Raw genomic sequence first — 18,210 nt, 5'->3', positions numbered from 1 at the left:
TCCTGTTTATAAAGTGGCCCTCTATTGAGAAATATTAGTGGTTTTGTGGCCCTTTGGACGCCATATTGGATGTCGTGGTTCCCTGAACCACTGCTTAACGTTCTAACTTATCCTAATGGATTCTATGACCCCGGAAACCATAGCATAGACACTCCAATTATGTCTCTCGGATGGATAATAAGTGACTTATGGCCATTTTTATGTTATGGCGGCCATTTTGGACGCCATCTTGGATTTTGGGGTTTCCTAGACCATTACAAACCATTCTTACTTGTCTCAATGGATTCTCTGACCCCCAAAACCATGGGATAGACACTAAAATTATGTCTCTAGGATGGATAATAAGTGATTCATGGCCATTTCTAGGTATCGGCGGCCATCTTGGACGCCATCTTGAAAATAACAGCTTTCTGAACCTTCGATTTTGGTCGACTTTTAGTATGTTATTCCTGAGGTCGAATACTACTAGAAACCGTTGAAAAACCTTTTGTTGCAATTTTTTTGGGGTTAAACCATATCTTGACCTGACTAATTGGTCGAGAGAAGAAATAAATATTACATCATTTACTGCACGCTCGGGCTCGCTCACAGCTGACACAGCCACACAAACACTCACAATGTTAGTCTGCAAGCACAGACTCTAATTTGACACTTTACGAAAGATATCATGTCTGAGGGAAGTCTATCTACATGAAATGGCCTACTGTAGTCTCACGATTCAGACTGTGTATATGTGCCTGCAAACTTCTAAGATGCCTTAGAATTCTGCTACTGAAGGTGTGTATCAGTAACGAGCAGAGATGGTATTCATACTCAATAGGGAGAGTATCCTGCAATGAAAGGAATTATACTCAGATCATTAATACAATTACATTTGCCAGTTTGTTAATGCACTTTCAAGAAGAATTAGCCACCACAAATGTGATATCCTGTAGTCTATCCTGTTTGAACAATACTCATGGCTAGATCTACATGTATAGTCGAGATGAATTAATTTAATTTTGGAAACTTTCTCTAGTTTTACCATTTTAATCTGTTTGAGGATTTCTGACCTGGAAATTTTGTAATGCCTAATCCTTTCATCAAACTCTGATTATTAGAACAACTGCTGGGGCTCTCTGCAACCCCTCCCCCCCCCCCAGACTCAAGCTCTCATTTATACATAGACATCTAGACTAGCAAAGTTAGACCCCCCCCCCTCCCCCAATAAATAATGTTCCATTTTTTATTTGTTATCATAGGTCTATAGATCTAGGGTCTAGATCTAAAAAATAAAAAAATAAAAAATCATCCAATCGATATCTATATTTCATTAGAACATACTTGTATCTAACTTAAAAGATCTATCATCTAAATCTACATGTAACTTGTGTTATTGTCTATGTTCAAACAATGCATGGCTAGACTCAACAAAACACTCAGGACTGCACATACGCTATGTTGTTAGGTACAATGCACTTCACACGCGAGCTAGCTACAGGCACATACAGGCCCACTGTTATCCATTATCCAGACACATTCGCACCGCCATGATGAGATGGCTCGCGTCGATGTGGGCGTGTCTTTATAACTTTTTTTAACCAATCACGTTGCTCAAAATGTTTCCCATAGCTGAATGGTTTGGGAATCGCAAATTCGCCAGCCGGACATACACTACGTGCATGTTCTCTAATATTAACATGACTTATTCACATAATTGCGACTTAATGCAATATTTTCCTATTGACATTACTGTTGAACTAGGTTAATGAAATATGTTTATTTTGCAAACGAGTATTATTTTTAAATGTTTCGTATAAACGTAATGCTTTTTTTTAATGTAAATATGTTCATGTTTAGTCAGAGCCCCATAGAAGACCACTACTTATTGGTGAATCGGCTACCCTGTCAAAAGATTAGAAATAAATAAATAAATAAATAAATAAATATATTAACTCAACAAAACATAGCTCATAGCAGGATCTTCAGAGAGCATACATTTTGTTCTCAATGCTCTTACTCTTTGGTGTGCTTTGTTTTGAGATCTTGGCCTTTTCAGTTCAAAAGCGATTCCTTAGTATTTAAATTTCATAATACTCGCCTAGATTGACTTCTTTGCAGAAAATTCTCCTAACAAAAAAAAGCTTTCAAAAAATACATGCACTGTATGTGAGGCATGGATGTGTACTCTATCAGTAACACACATATGAAGCATAAGGAAGTCAACTATGGTAAAGATTTCAGCCATTTGACAAATTGCATCTCCTTTACCATGATACACCATGCCTATTGTGTTTTACAAGCTAGTAAACCAACTGGACTTCTGCTAAAGAAATTTAAGGCATTTGGAGACAAAGTGTTGAATTATAATGCATGACCCTGAAACCCAAACCGTCCCAAGGTACATGTACATGTATGAATTACCATTTCAGATGTAACAGTTTCATTGACAGTATAGTCTGTTCACAAAAATGTTTAAAACTTAGATTTCCTTTACATTTCTTTTGAAATGCTTATTACTAAAATACTAACAAATCTCGTTTGTTTGGTCATAGAACGAGAGTTTATATAGATTAGAAAGAAAGAAAATTAATGTATTTAGATTAATTGAATGGTTGTGATAGATTTAAATATTACAACAATTCATGTATACCTGTATACTTCAGACTTTATCACATTGCTTTCCAAACAATTTATGCTGTTCTCTAAACTTTTAATACAGATCCTGTTTAGACTACTAAGTAATATCGGCACATTACTGCACAATATATTACTTTCGAGAAAACCAAAATATATGTCAATGTATGTGTAAATGTAAGTCACATGTGTGCAGATATAACTTAAAGGATATGAAGAGATGCATTGACACGCCTACAAATATGATTTGCATTGCTACTGTTTTCTCGCCTACAATACACTCAACAATTCAAACCACAATTCATACATCAGGTGCACATAGGATTGGGAAAGAATAATGATTAATTTGGAATAATATATCAAGATGAGGTAAAATTGTAAATTTCAGAGATAACTTTAGACGAATAAGGTAGTGCAACGGCATTTCAACCGGGGGGGGGGGGGGGGGAGTACTCAGATTTGGTTTGGACAAAGGTGTGCCGCTCAAGCCTCAAAACTCATACCCATTTTTAGGGGTCATTTGTGGGAAATTTTTCTCGAAAGAATACCCATTTTTTCACAATTTTAGGGCGTTTTTCTTTGATGTGCTTTTCGGGTGTTTGCATGGCACAACTTTTGAAAAAACGGACCAAGTGGGACCCAATTTTAGTGATGTTTTGTGAGAAAAAGTTACCCATTACAGCGGCACACCCCGTAGTCCTAATATGTGAGTACCCCCCCCCCCCCCTTCCCGGGCATTTCAACTATAAAAAAACGTTTAATGAAAACCAGACAATTAATCAAAAGACTTTAAATTGAAATCTCTATCTTTATAAGACAATTGGCAAATCCATTATTTGTTTGCAATGCGTTCCTTCTCTATTTAAGAATATGTTTTGGTATACTTTCTCTTATTTTCCTCGGAGTACGACTCCACATGCCTTTATTCAATTTGTCATCAATGACAAATTGAATAAAGGCATGTGCAGTCGTACTCCGAGGAAAATAAGAGAAAGTATACCAAAACAATAACAATTTGTTATTGCATTTAAATGCAGTAATGGAGGATGAGTATTTTTCTATTGGAATCCGATAGAATGGAGGAAAGGTAGGTAAATATCTAGTTGAAATAATAATAAATTGTTAATAAACAAACTTATGGAATATTTAATGTATAATGCTGTAATGAAAGTGTGTTCATGTCGTGGCAAAGGCATCAAATACAGTTTCTAATGGACAATATATGTATGTGTAGTTTGTGTTACAAGTTTGGAGGTGTGACAAATGCCAATAGTGTTCCCCAGTTCTTAACTCATTTTTTCAATTTCCACATTTCTTCATAGCAATTGTAATAACTGTTCTGAAATTCAGACGGCAATGCATGGCACTACCATTTTCTGTGCACAAGTTAAACAAGAAATCAAAATTTACATATGGAGGTACATACATATATGTTTATTCTTTTAACTTCAATTCGCATATATTATGTTAAGTGAATGGTTGTACGCTGTTAAAACGAGTATTAACATTTTTAATCAACTTGGTTAAAATTTAAATCAACCACGGATTACCATATGAATCACACAATCGTTTGTTAAACTTTAACCAACGGCCTGTTGATTAAAATTTAACCTGTGGTTGATCAACAATTTAAATCAATTATTGGTGAAAAAACTTTGCTCAATGTTGGTTAGAATGGTGTTGATTAAACTTTAACCATTTGTTGATTAAAACTTTAACATTTTGTTGGTTATTTATGCTTTGTTCGGGGCTGATTCACATGATGTTGATTACACTTACATGGGTCGTTGGTTAAAATTGTAACCATTGTAGGTTAATTCTTTTTTGATTCACACGATGTTGGTTAAACTTTAGTGGGTTGTTTGTTACAGTTATAACCACTGTTGGTTATACCTACGGTTGTTTGGAGGTCTTATCCTCGTGTTTGCAGGTAAGAAATTGTTTTAATATGATTATCATCAATGCTAAGATTGTAAGGAAGAAGTGAAATAAGGTTTTTGCTCAAATTAAAAACGCTTTGTGTCCCGGCCCGTAGGTAGTAGCTCAGCCAGTAAGTTAACGGATGACCTACCCAAATTACATGCATAAAGACGTTTCACTTTATGATGACATCTTAGTGTGTATTTAATTGTTTTAAAGAATTAGATACAATTAGATTTAACAATTAAGATGCATTATTCATGCATGCAATTTTGGTAGGTGATCCGTAATAGGCTCACACTTCTCCTTCTTCATTCACGGTTGAAGATTCTTGCAGACTGATGAGTGTGTGTGTGCTTACGAGAGAGCCAGGTGCACGGTGCAAGTAAAATGTTAATTATTGGTTGAGCTACGTACAGCCTAGGGGACACAAATGTAATGAGAATAAATATTTCGAAAACATACCTGTATAATTCAAACTTTGTCAATCTGTCATAACAACTATTCATTCTGTTCTCCAAACTTGTAATAGAAATCCCCGTACAGACTATAAATATCGGTACATTTGTGCAAGCCGTGTTACTTTCGAGGAAACCAAATGTATATGTAGCTGTAAGTCACATGTATGCAGACACCGTTAACAGGGCGTGAGGAAATGTACTGACACGCCTACAAATATGATTTGCATTGCTATTGTTTACTCGCCTCAGTTGTGCTTGCACATGCCTGGACTCTGACCCTCACTTCATACATGTGCAAGATTTGATCAAGGCTTGTGAATTCATTATTGGTAGGACAAAACAATAATAGTAGCATTATGTGTTCATAGAATCGAGCAAGAAATAAATGGTACCGTCTTTGCGAGAGAATAATGATATCAGGATAAGGTAAAAGTATAAATGTCAGAAATAACTTTATGAGAATATAGTAGTGCAACGGCATTTCAACCTGGGGGGGGGGGGGACTCAGATTTTGTTTGGATGGGTGTGTGCCGATTAAGCCTCGAAACCCATACCCATTATTAGGGGTCATTTGGGGGTAATTTTTCTTTAAAAAGACCAATTTTTCACAATTTTGAGGTGTTTTTTCATGTTTGCATGGCAAAGATTTAGCAAATTTCAAAAAACGGACCATTTCTAATAGTATTTGTGTGGAAAAGTTACCCATTAAATCGGCACACGCCCGTATGTCTTAATATGTGAGTACCCCCCCCCCCCCGGGCATTTCAACTTTGGCAAACCCATTACTAGTTTGCAATACGTTCCTTCTGTATTCAAGAAAACATATTGTATAACTTTCCTTATTTTCCTCCGAGATCGACCCCTCCATGCTTTTATTCAATACGTCTTTAGTTGAAACACGTTATTGCATGTACATGCACAATAGAAGATAAGTATTTTCATATTGGAATCCGATAGAATAGAGGAAAGGTAGGTAAATATGTAGTTGAAATAATAATAAATTGTTAATAAACAAACTTATGGATATTTGATGAATAAATGCTGTAATGAAAGTGCGTTTATGTCGTGGCAAAGGCATCAAATACAGTTTCCAATGGACAATATATGTATGTGTAGTTTGTGTTACAAGTTTGGAGGTGTGACAAATGCCAATGGTGTTCCTCAGTTCTTAACTCATTTTTCAATTTCCACATTTCTTCATAGCATTTGTAATAACTGTTCTGAAATTCAGACGGCAATGCATGGCACTACCATTTTCTGTGCACAAGTTAAACAAGAAATCAAAATTTACATATGGAGGTACATACATATATGTTTATTCTTTTAACTTCAATTCGCATATATTATGTTAAGTGAATGGTTGTACGCTGTTAAAACGAGTATTAACATTTTTAATCAACTTGGTTAAAATTTAAATCAACCACGGATTACCATATGAATCACACAATCGTTTGTTAAACTTTAACCAACGGCCTGTTGATTAAAATTTAACCTGTGGTTGATCAACAATTTAAATCAATTATTGGTGAAAAAACTTTGCTCAATGTTGGTTAGAATGGTGTTGATTAAACTTTAACCATTTGTTGATTAAAACTTTAACATTTTGTTGGTTATTTATGCTTTGTTCGGGGCTGATTCACATGATGTTGATTACACTTACATGGGTCGTTGGTTAAAATTGTAACCATTGTAGGTTAATTCTTTTTTGATTCACACGATGTTGGTTAAACTTTAGTGGGTTGTTTGTTACAGTTATAACCACTGTTGGTTATACCTACGGTTGTTTGGAGGTCTTATCCTCGTGTTTGCAGGTAAGAAATTGTTTTAATATGATTATCATCAATGCTAAGATTGTAAGGAAGAAGTGAAATAAGGTTTTTGCTCAAATTAAAAACGCTTTGTGTCCCGGCCCGTAGGTAGTAGCTCAGCCAGTAAGTTAACGGATGACCTACCCAAATTACATGCATAAAGACGTTTCACTTTATGATGACATCTTAGTTTGTATTTAATTGTTTTAAAGAATTAGATACAATTAGATTTAACAATTAAGATGCATTATTCATGCATGCAATTTTGGTAGGTGATCCGTAATAGGCTCACACTTCTCCTTCTTCATTCACGGTTGAAGATTCTTGCAGACTGATGAGTGTGTGTGTGCTTACGAGAGAGCCAGGTGCACGGTGCAAGTAAAATGTTAATTATTGGTTGAGCTACGTACAGCCTAGGGGACACAAATGTAATGAGAATAAATATTTCGAAAACATACCTGTATAATTCAAACTTTGTCAATCTGTCATAACAACTATTCATTCTGTTCTCCAAACTTGTAATAGAAATCCCCGTACAGACTATAAATATCGGTACATTTGTGCAAGCCGTGTTACTTTCGAGGAAACCAAATGTATATGTAGCTGTAAGTCACATGTATGCAGACACCGTTAACAGGGCGTGAGGAAATGTACTGACACGCCTACAAATATGATTTGCATTGCTATTGTTTACTCGCCTCAGTTGTGCTTGCACATGCCTGGACTCTGACCCTCACTTCATACATGTGCAAGATTTGATCAAGGCTTGTGAATTCATTATTGGTAGGACAAAACAATAATAGTAGCATTATGTGTTCATAGAATCGAGCAAGAAATAAATGGTACCGTCTTTGCGAGAGAATAATGATATCAGGATAAGGTAAAAGTATAAATGTCAGAAATAACTTTATGAGAATATAGTAGTGCAACGGCATTTCAACCTGGGGGGGGGGGGGGGGGGGGAATCAGATTTTGTTTGGACGGGTGTGTGCCGATTAAGCCTCGAAACCCATACCCATTATTAGGGGTCATTTGGGGGTAATTTTCCTTTAAAAAGACCAATTTTTCACAATTTTGAGGTGTTTTTTCATGTTTGCATGGCAAAGATTTAGCAAATTTCAAAAAACGGACCCATTTCTAATAGTATTTGTGTGGAAAAGTTACCCATTAAATCGGCACACGCCCGTATGTCTTAATATGTGAGTACCCCCCCCCCCCCCGGGCATTTCAACTTTGGCAAACCCATTACTAGTTTGCAATACGTTCCTTCTGTATTCAAGAAAACATATTGTATAACTTTCCTTATTTTCCTCCGAGATCGACCCCTCCATGCTTTTATTCAATACGTCTTTAGTTGAAACACGTTATTGCATGTACATGCACAATAGAAGATAAGTATTTTCATATTGGAATCCGATAGAATAGAGGAAAGGTAGGTAAATATGTAGTTGAAATAATAATAAATTGTTAATAAACAAACTTATGGATATTTGATGAATAAATGCTGTAATGAAAGTGCGTTTATGTCGTGGCAAAGGCATCAAATACAGTTTCCAATGGACAGTATATGTATGTGTAGTTTGTGTTACAAGTTTGGAGGTGTGACTAATGCTAATGGTGTTCCTCAGTTCTTAACTCATTTTTCAATTTCCACATTTCTTCATAGCATTTGTAATAACTGTTCTGAAATTAAGAGGGCAATGCATGGCACTACCATTTTCTGTGCACAAGTTAAACAAGAAATCAAAATTTACATATGGAGGTACATACATATATGTATATTCTTTTAACTTCAATTCGCATATGAATATGTTAAGTGAATAGTTGTAATAAGAATAAATATTTCAAAAATATACCTGTATAATTCAAACCTTTCCAATCTGTCATCACAACTATTCATTCTGTTCTCCAAACTTGTAATATAAATCCCTGTGCAGACTATTAATATCGGTACGTTTGTGCAAGCTGTGTTACTTTCGAGGGAACCAAATGTATATGTAGCTGTAAGTCACGTGTATGCAGACATCATTAATGCATTGACAGGCCTACATATATGATTTACATTTCGACTGTTTATTTGCGTGCACTACACATAATAAAGTTGGATTTTGTTATGTGTCATTGGCCCATTGAAAATCATTATCATCACACAAATATTTAATGGGAGTGCACTCGTTTTTCCGAAGGTTCGCTATTTCGCAGGTTCGTTTATCCGAAGCTTCATAATTCCAAAAATGAAACAGGATTCATGATTCCGAAAATGAATTAGAGTTCATAATTTCGAAAATGAGAAAGGGTCCATGTAACTTTATGTTCAAGTATTAAATCTACTTCTGCGTAATGTGCTTTCATTGCATGGTAAATATACATTTATGAGCTGACTCTCGCTGTATGCCTATCCATGTTTCTCACAGTGATGTCCAGTTGACTTCCAACTATGTTTCTTACTGTTATAAATAGCATCCACCTTGATCTTTTATTATTATTATTTCTATTCTTTTCATTATTAAACTTGTAATGAATAGGGATATGATAACAAATATGATGATGATGAATATTATTATTTTCATATTTATTATTATATTCATCATTAGTATTGTATCATTATAACCATCAGCATTATCAACATAATCAGCAAGTATAGCAGGAGTGCAGTAGTACATTTGGTAGTAGGCATAGTAGTAGTGGAATCATTCTGATCCTTATTATCCTCAGTATCTTTAGCAATACGTCATATGCCCTGCAAGTTTTGCTATACTACAAACGAGATGTCTCAGACTACCAAAACTCTTAATTCGTTGCTGAAATATTAGATAAGGAGAAAAATACTGATTTATGTATTGACAAAAAGTAAAATACTACAGTATAAATAAGTAGAGAAACCAATAATGACAATAGACAATATGTCATGAATTATGTTTTTAAGTTAACCCTTATTTGCACCTGGCTCGAGAATTGCTTAGCTACATGGTATTGGAGAGTTAATATGGACAAATGAGATTCCTTAGATGATCGCATTAATCATATTCATTCTAGTTCTAATGTTTTCTGACTGTTTTCAAGACAATAACATTTCGTCCTTGTTTTCACGAAGTGACGGTAGTGAGGAAAATCGTAACGCAAAGTTAATGCAGTTTTTTTTTCGCTACCGTCACTTCGTGAAAACAGCGACGATTTGTGTCGGTCATAGTGTTACCTAGTTTTATGTCCAAGGTTATTTTTAGAGAAAAGCAACCTAAGCAACATATTGTTGAATGATATCGAAAATCGTTCGCTATTGTTGCTCTTTAATACTGCTCTGACGCACGATGCCAGATTCATATTTCAGGACTCATCATGAATTTGTTTAACAGTTCATTGCACTCGGTTGATTCTACATATTTGTCCATCGTCTTTATAATGCTATTTAAATGGGACAAACATAATTAAATGTTAGGCTCTTCCTGGGGGAGTTTCAATTGTTGTTTTGAAATCTATGCCTTACATTTGATGACTTGACACTTCCCGCTTGTTCCAAGATTTTGTTCTGACCTTTTTCATAGACATGATCGAGCACGCAATCTGAACCTAATGGAACAATAAAAAACACTGTGGTAATATTTTATGTAGCGTCACCTGGTAATCACGTTCAGTAGTAGTAGTAGTACTAAAAGTAGTAGTAGAATTAGTAGTAGTAATAGTAGTAGAAGTAGTAGTAGTAGTAGTAATAGTATTAGTAGTATAGTACTAGACAGTGGCGTAATGAACAAAAACGTTTGGGGGAGCTGACAAAAAAAATCCGCAGCACCCCACTCTAACAGCAGGCCCCGCTGAACGTTTCGCAAAGTGGGGTCTAGGGGCAAAGCCCCGGCAGGGGTTAAGGGGTGGAGCCCCCGAAACTCAAGGGGTATAGGCATCAGTGGCGGATCCAGGAATTTCTTACCGGGGGGGGGCACAAAATGGCATGGGGTTAAATATATGAAAAAACGATGAAGCGACCGAACGAGGCTTTAGTGGCGAGGGAGCGGAGCGACCAAGCGTGGGTGGGTCTTGGAGGGGGTTCTGGCCCCCTCCCAGGATAAGAAGCATTTGCAATTTTAGAACCAAATTAGTCGCATTTTCAGGCACTTCCTGGAGTAATATGATGTAAAAATAATTGCTTTCTCCTACCCCTTCCAAGAGTAGGGATCTTTTGCAATTTGAGAACCACATTTGGGGCATTATTGTCCACCGGCACTTCCTGGAAAAAACGAGGCCTTCTGATTGGTTAAAAGTAAGATAAAAGTGATCTGTCACGTCTTGAGACGTTGTATATGCTTTGATGCTGCACAATGCACAAAGACAGTGGTCCGGTACTTCATCAGTAGTACTTGCAAAATGTTTCTCGAGTGTATAAACTGTGTCGTTATCAAGGGCGTCGCTAGATCTTTGTCAGTGGGGGAGTGGGGAGGGTGTAGAGGCCACCGATTACCGACAAAACGAGCAACCAATTACCGACAAAACGAGCAACCAATTACCGACAAATATATTAATGCCAACTTCCAAATGTCTACAAATTTAACCCTATAATCCCAGTGCCAGGAACTAAGTTATTTTTCAGTCTCCCCCCTCCCGCGCGAAGCACGGAAACTTTGACACTTCATTGAATTATTAGAGAAAGAAAACGATCAGTGGTACCATTCTCGACTCTCAATTCTTGTTTGGATCCAGTTCTCCCCCCCCCCTTCCTCCCGCGCGAAGCGTGGCAGTTTTTACGTTTTAATGAATTATTACTCTTAATCCTTGTCTGAATTCATTTTCGCCCATCCCGCGCGAAGCGAGGCAGCTTTGACGATTCATTAAATTATTACTCTTAGTCCTTGTCTTAATTCATTTTCGTCTATCCCGCGCGAAGCGCGGAAGCTTTCACGTTTTATTACATTATTGGAGAAAGAATACGATTAGTTGTATCGTGTTCTTGTTTGAATTCAGTTTTCTCCCTCCCGCGCGAAGCGCGGAAGCTTTGACACTTCATTAAATTATTAGAGAAAGAAGACGATTCATTGTACCGGTTCCGACTCTTAATCCTTGTCTGATTTAATTTTTGCCAATCTCGCGCGAATCGCGGAAGTTTTAACGTTTTAATAAATTATTTCTCTTAATCCTTGTCTGAATTCATATTCGCCCATCCCGCACGAAGCGCGGAAACTTTCACGTTTCATTAAATTATCAGAGAAAGAAGACGATTCGGTGTATCGTGTTCTTGTCTGAATTCAGTCCCCCCCCCCCCTCCCGCGCAAAGCGCGGAAGCTTTGACACTTCATTAAATTATTAAAGAAGGAAGACGATTCGTTGTTCCGTTCTCGCCTCTGAATCCTAGTCTGAATTCAGTTGCCCCCCCCCCCCCCACCTTCCGAAGCGCGGAAGCTTTGCCGTTTCATTAAATTATTAGAGAAAGAAGACGATTTGTTGTACCGTTCACTACTCTTAATCTTTTCTGCATTCCATTTCCCCACTGGGCCCCTTAACGGTACATAATATGCAGTGTTACATGATGTAAGTATAGAGTACCGAAGCTGTGACGTCATAAAAATCTATTTTTAGAATTTCTCAAATTTGTCTTCATTTTCCGAAAAAGCATCAAAAATAATGTCCAAATGTCGAAAAACCAATTGAATATGTTAAGTATTGGCTGAGATATGACCATCTAAATAAATATATGTCCTATAGGATTTCAGTGTTATATGCTCTGGCTCCTAATGGTTAGGAGCCAGAGCATATAACACTGAGTTCCCATAGGCAATCTTTTTATTCAGATGGTCATATCTCAGCCAATACTTAACATAATCAATTGGTTTTTCGACATTTGGACATTATTTTTGATGCTCTTTCGGAAAATGAAGAACAAATTGAAAAATTCTAAAAATACATTTTTGATGACGTCACACTTCACCACTCTATTGAACGCCCGACAGTGCTTGTCACAGTTGCTTCTGGAAAGGATTTTTTTTACTAGTGTTACTGTTAGTGGCAACGGCCCTTAGTGAATATAAAAAAAAACATATGCTCTTCCTGGCCATTTGGGAATGTGTCAGTTTGCAACATAAATGGTGAAACGCGCATTTTGTTGAAAATCATGTGATATCACGAACATTTATACACCATTTGTATATGGAATTGAAAATAAGTCATGGTTCAATTTTATTGGGGGGGGGGGGAGGTTGGCGCCCCCAACCCCCCCCCCCCCCCCCCCCCCCACCAGTACGCCAGTGGTACTAGAAGTAGCAGTAGCGGTTTAATTATTATTATGATTATTATTTTTACCATTATAAACATTAAAGAGGGGTGTGTGTGTGTGTGTGTGCGCGCGCGTGCGCGCATGTGTGTGCGTGTGTGTGTGTGCGTGTGTGTGTGTGAGTGACTTTGCTTCTGAAAAAAGCATATGCAATGCATCTTATTATTTGATACATTCTCTCACTTTAATACTTTTGCGCAAGTCTATTTTTGCACCCTCGCAAATAATGGAATGTGAGGTCACTGAGAGCAGCAGGAAATGTTGAAGAACTAACGCACGAAATGAAGAGATACCGATGGAATATCCTTAGACTTTTAATTTACGAAGCCCCGTTCAATGCCCACACTTTGCCAGGTGCGGATCTAAGATTTTTTTTTTTTTTTTTTGGTTGTTGCAATTTTGAACCCCCGTTATGGGGCTTTCACATATTCACTACGGGTCCCGTACGGCGAGTAAAAACCAGTGAATTTTCGGCCAGTGCCTGGTCGGCTTCTGTACAGTTCCTACGGGCGCCTGGACATTTTCACCAGCTGTACGGGCGCCGTGGTGCTGAGTTAGCCGCTCCCTATTCTCCCGGCGTTTTCATTTGAGCGTTAGGCCGTAGAAAGCCCGTAAAGGGACCGTGTGGCACCATACGGGTCCCGTGCGGGCTCTGGACGGGCCCCTTACGATTTGTTTGTCAATGCTCAATGTTCAATGCAGCTTTAAATACAGGAGGCACGGATGTCAGAGGACACAAATCAATGTCATAAATGAATTCCTCATCATAGAAAACCTTTGAAAAGTCATATTATCCATGTTTTCAGGCTTCCTGGATTAAGATTAGCAACATTATTACATTTTGCACATATATGCTAATTAGATTATTATGCTAATTAGGCTAATTACACTACATATACATGGAATATCTTCTCATGAATTAATGATTAATCTTTCAAAAGTGATTTACAATGTTGCATTGCACTATTTTTAGGCTTTATAGATAAACAATGACAATGAAGTCCATATATTGTACATATTATGCTAATTATGCTATTTAAGACAATTGTATTACTTAAAAATAAAAATTGGTGTCATTAATGAATTCCTTGTCATAGAAAACCCTTGAAAAGTTATATTATCCATGTTTTCAGGCTTCCTGGATTAAGATTAGCAACATTATTACATATTGCACATGTGCTAATTAGATGATTATACTAATATGGCTATCATACCTTATAAGTGACCTGCAATTCAGCTTCGGCTGCCAGAACGTCATGTGAATAAAACCTTTATTGAATTGAAAACAAAAATAATTAAAAAAGTTGCCCAAGGTTGCCAAGCGGGCAACCAAGCTGAATTTAATATAATACCCATCTAGAACACAAATCAACAACAAAAAACTTGTACTTATCAACTTTTCCAAGTCATGTACATGGTATATGGTACCGTCTACTGGACTATAATTCATTTCAACAACTCTTGTAGGAATTTTCGATGAATAAAAAGATAGAAAGCACGGCGAACAGTCGGTAAAACATACACTTAAAGCCCAAGTCCACTCCAAAAATAACTTACTTTCAATAGAACCAGAAAAATCAGTCAAACCAATCAAAAAAAGTTTGAGCGAAATCGGATGACTAATAAGAAAGTTATAAATTTGTAATGACATGAAAAACTTTGAAAATCACTACACAAATTGGCAACTCACTCATGAGTCTGTGACGTATGGTCCTCACTATCCACTAATTATTTTCTTAATATTAATAATATAAATTTCCTATTTTCACCCTAAGAATCTTATTTCTTCACACCAGCATCCAAGTTAGATTGTTAGTAATATGTTTTTGTGTGGATGCACAAATAAAGAGTAATTTTTGTCCAGTTAAATCATGAAAAAATGAATTTTGATAAACTATTTATATAAAAATCAATAATTATGAAATACAATATTCAGAAAATAGTATCAATTCTTCAAAATTCATACAAAGTTCTGGGAAATGTCATGCACGCAATATGATACAAATCATATAACCTGGGCAAAGGCAGTGGGAAATCAAGTTTTAGGGGATAAAGAGGGAAATTAATGGGATTAAACTATATAAAGCAAGTTGTGAGGACATGACGTCACAAACTGATAACCATCTTGGCAATTTGTATTGTGATTCTCATTGTTCCAAAGTCTTACATACTTTTTTCAAAAATTCATAACTTTTTTTTATTTGTTATCCGATTTTGCTCAAACTTTTTTTGATTGGTTTGTCTGATTTTTCTGCTTTTATTGAAAGTGAGTTATTTTTCAAGTGGACTTGTCCTTTAACAGTGAAGGATGAACGCACGCACGCAGACCGTGCGAGTGAACGGGTGAGTATAAGCTTGGAGATATTCATTTGACCTATGACACGTTGACGTCATACGACGCTCCAGTGGCTAATTACGAACTCGCTTATTGCTAAATGCTCCGATTTAACTATTGGCAGAGTACACAGTATAGGAACTAGTCATAACATGGACTGACTGCGACGGAAACGATCAATTGAGAGTATGGAGATAATTATGAAAAGCTGAATCGTCATTATCTCTTTATTGTATCCATATCTTTAATATATTCTCAGACTTCTTCACGTACTTATATCACTAAGAAAGAAAAATTGAAGAACAAAAATATCCGTGTCTGCCTAGGAATAGGACTAGGAGTAGCTAGGAGCCAGACACTGGGGGCTACAGCCCTTCCCCATAAGACTGTCAAAGAAGAAATTTTCGGGCAATAATTAAAACTCCTAATTTTTTTTGGCCAAATGTTAGTCTAGATCAAAAGAAATTCTGTAGCTATATCCATTAGTACCAAATCATGATAAGCATTAATTGCAGCTCTTATGAAATTTCTTGAATGGGATATGGCACACCCACCCCCCTCCCCCACCCCCCCTCCGGACACTGTTACAGAAAATGTCCAGGGTAGACGAGGGTTAATAGCCTTTAACTCCTTCTTGTTTTTAATTCCCTTCAAATGGCATGTTCCCTTGAGGAGAAACGTCCCCAATTCTAATAAGCTTTGTAGGTAAGGACAGTAGCAGCTTCATGTCAATAAGAAACAGTTTATCTATTTCAAAACAAAACAAAAAACAAATCATGAGTTGTACACAAATAAAACGTTCAAGTTATGAGTTTGTGGTCCCCAAATAAACACAGTTTCTCATTCGCTACATTGTTAAACCATCATTTATTAAAATTGTCATTAATGCAAGACTAGGTATTGGAGTAACTGTTCAGTTATGTTAGGTTTGTCGGATTTTTCTTGTATACTGTTTTTTATCCAGCAATGTTTGCATCAAAACAAAACGGGATATCCCCAAATTTGGACATGCATGGATTATAACTCCCACAGTTTCCATTGTAGTATTTCTCTTTCAAATTTGTTCCGCAAACGTGCGTTTAAGAGCCTATCACCCACGCCAGTGGCGGATCCAGGGAGGGCCCCCCACACCTGGGAAAAAGAACGTGTAAAAACACGTTAATTTTACCTTTTTTGGAGATGGGCCGCCACCCTTGGCGCTCAAGTGGGGGACGGGGGGGGGGGGTTCAATATTTCAAATTTTCGCGGGCCAAACAAAACAGTTAGTGCTCACTATTCCCCCCCCCCCACTGAGCGAATTATCGGCCGGCTGTTTCGCCGCTAAATATTTTCTCACGATCTGGGCCCCCTCCCCTGTCGCCGGCTTGATCCGCCCCTGACCCACGCTCTCTAGATTTCTTTCATGTTATACTGGTGTGCGTGGCCAACAATAAAAAAAATGTCAACTAAGGTACTTGTTTTGTTCCAAAATGGGGGGGGGGGGGGGGGGGAATATTCCCAAATTTGGACATGTACAGATTTTAACTCCCGCAGTTTTCATTGTAGTATTTCTCTTTCAAATCTGTTCCGCAAACATGCGTTTGACAGTAAATCAAACCTACGCTGTCTAGACTTCTTTTATGTCAAACTGGTGTGCGTGACCAACAATACACATCATGTCAACCAAGGTTGTCTCGTTCCGAAATGTTGTCATTTTTTTCGGTGAAGATTCTAAAGCCTTTTTGCAATAAGGAGCTTTATACAGTGCGTATCAAAACAAGTATACCTAACTTCTGTATATAACTCATAATTAAAAAGACATAATTAATATGACCTACGAATATTTTTTATTGTGGAGGGTAGGTCTTTTTCTGGCTAATAATACCTTAGTTACAGTTTTTCTGCCTCGGATGAATGATCACCTAAAAATATTTTTAACAGCTTTCTAACTTCTTGTCTCATGATATATATACAATTTCACTCGCCATTTTACAACTTCTTTAATACTAATATGACAAGCAGTAGCAAATTAATATGTCAGGACTCATGATAAATTAGTTTAACAGTTGATTGCACTCGTTGAATCCACTGTTCGGAGGAACTAGCTAAGATAGATAAAATTGAGTCTTCTCACATTATTTAATGACGATATATTATTATTATTATTATTATTTGTTCATCATCTTTACAATGCTATTTGAGTGGAATAAAAACAATTAAGGGTGGGGCTTCCTTGGGGAAGTTTCAATTGTTGTTAAGAAATGTATGACTTGAACCCGGTAGACCCCGCTGATTCTAAGTTTTTGTCTGACTTGTTTTCAATTTGATCTAGCACATGATCTTAATCTATAGGGTGCAAGCCAATAAGTTCTTTAGAACAATTACATGCAATCACATGGCAGGTGAATGATCATCAATAACAGGTTCGAAAAATTTAATTTAAATTGGGCGACAATCGTTCGCCATTGCTGCTCTTAAATATTACTTTGACGCCCTGGGGAAGTTTCAATTGTTAAGAAATGTATGGCTTAGTTGCAATCATGATAGATTGAACTCGGTTGACTCCAGTGCTCGCATATAGTGTACAATGCTTTTTGAATGATGAAAAAGGAATTCAATGTCAGGCTTCCTGGGGGAAGTTTCGATTGTTGCCGATAAGAAATGTCTGGCTTACACCCGGTATTCCGCGGGTTCTGTTGTCTGACTTGTTGTCAATTACTAGACCGAGCACGCGATCTTAGTCCAATAGGTGCAAGCCAAACATTTCTTTAGAACAACGAACACCATTGTGGTACTATTTTATCAATAATTATTGATATTCTATTTGTTTCAAGTTTC

The sequence above is a fragment of the Strongylocentrotus purpuratus genome, unplaced genomic scaffold (genome assembly GCF_000002235.5).
Source record: "Strongylocentrotus purpuratus isolate Spur 01 unplaced genomic scaffold, Spur_5.0 spur5_contig_861, whole genome shotgun sequence".
Taxonomy (NCBI): domain Eukaryota; kingdom Metazoa; phylum Echinodermata; class Echinoidea; order Camarodonta; family Strongylocentrotidae; genus Strongylocentrotus; species Strongylocentrotus purpuratus.
This window is presented reverse-complemented; position numbering follows the sequence as displayed.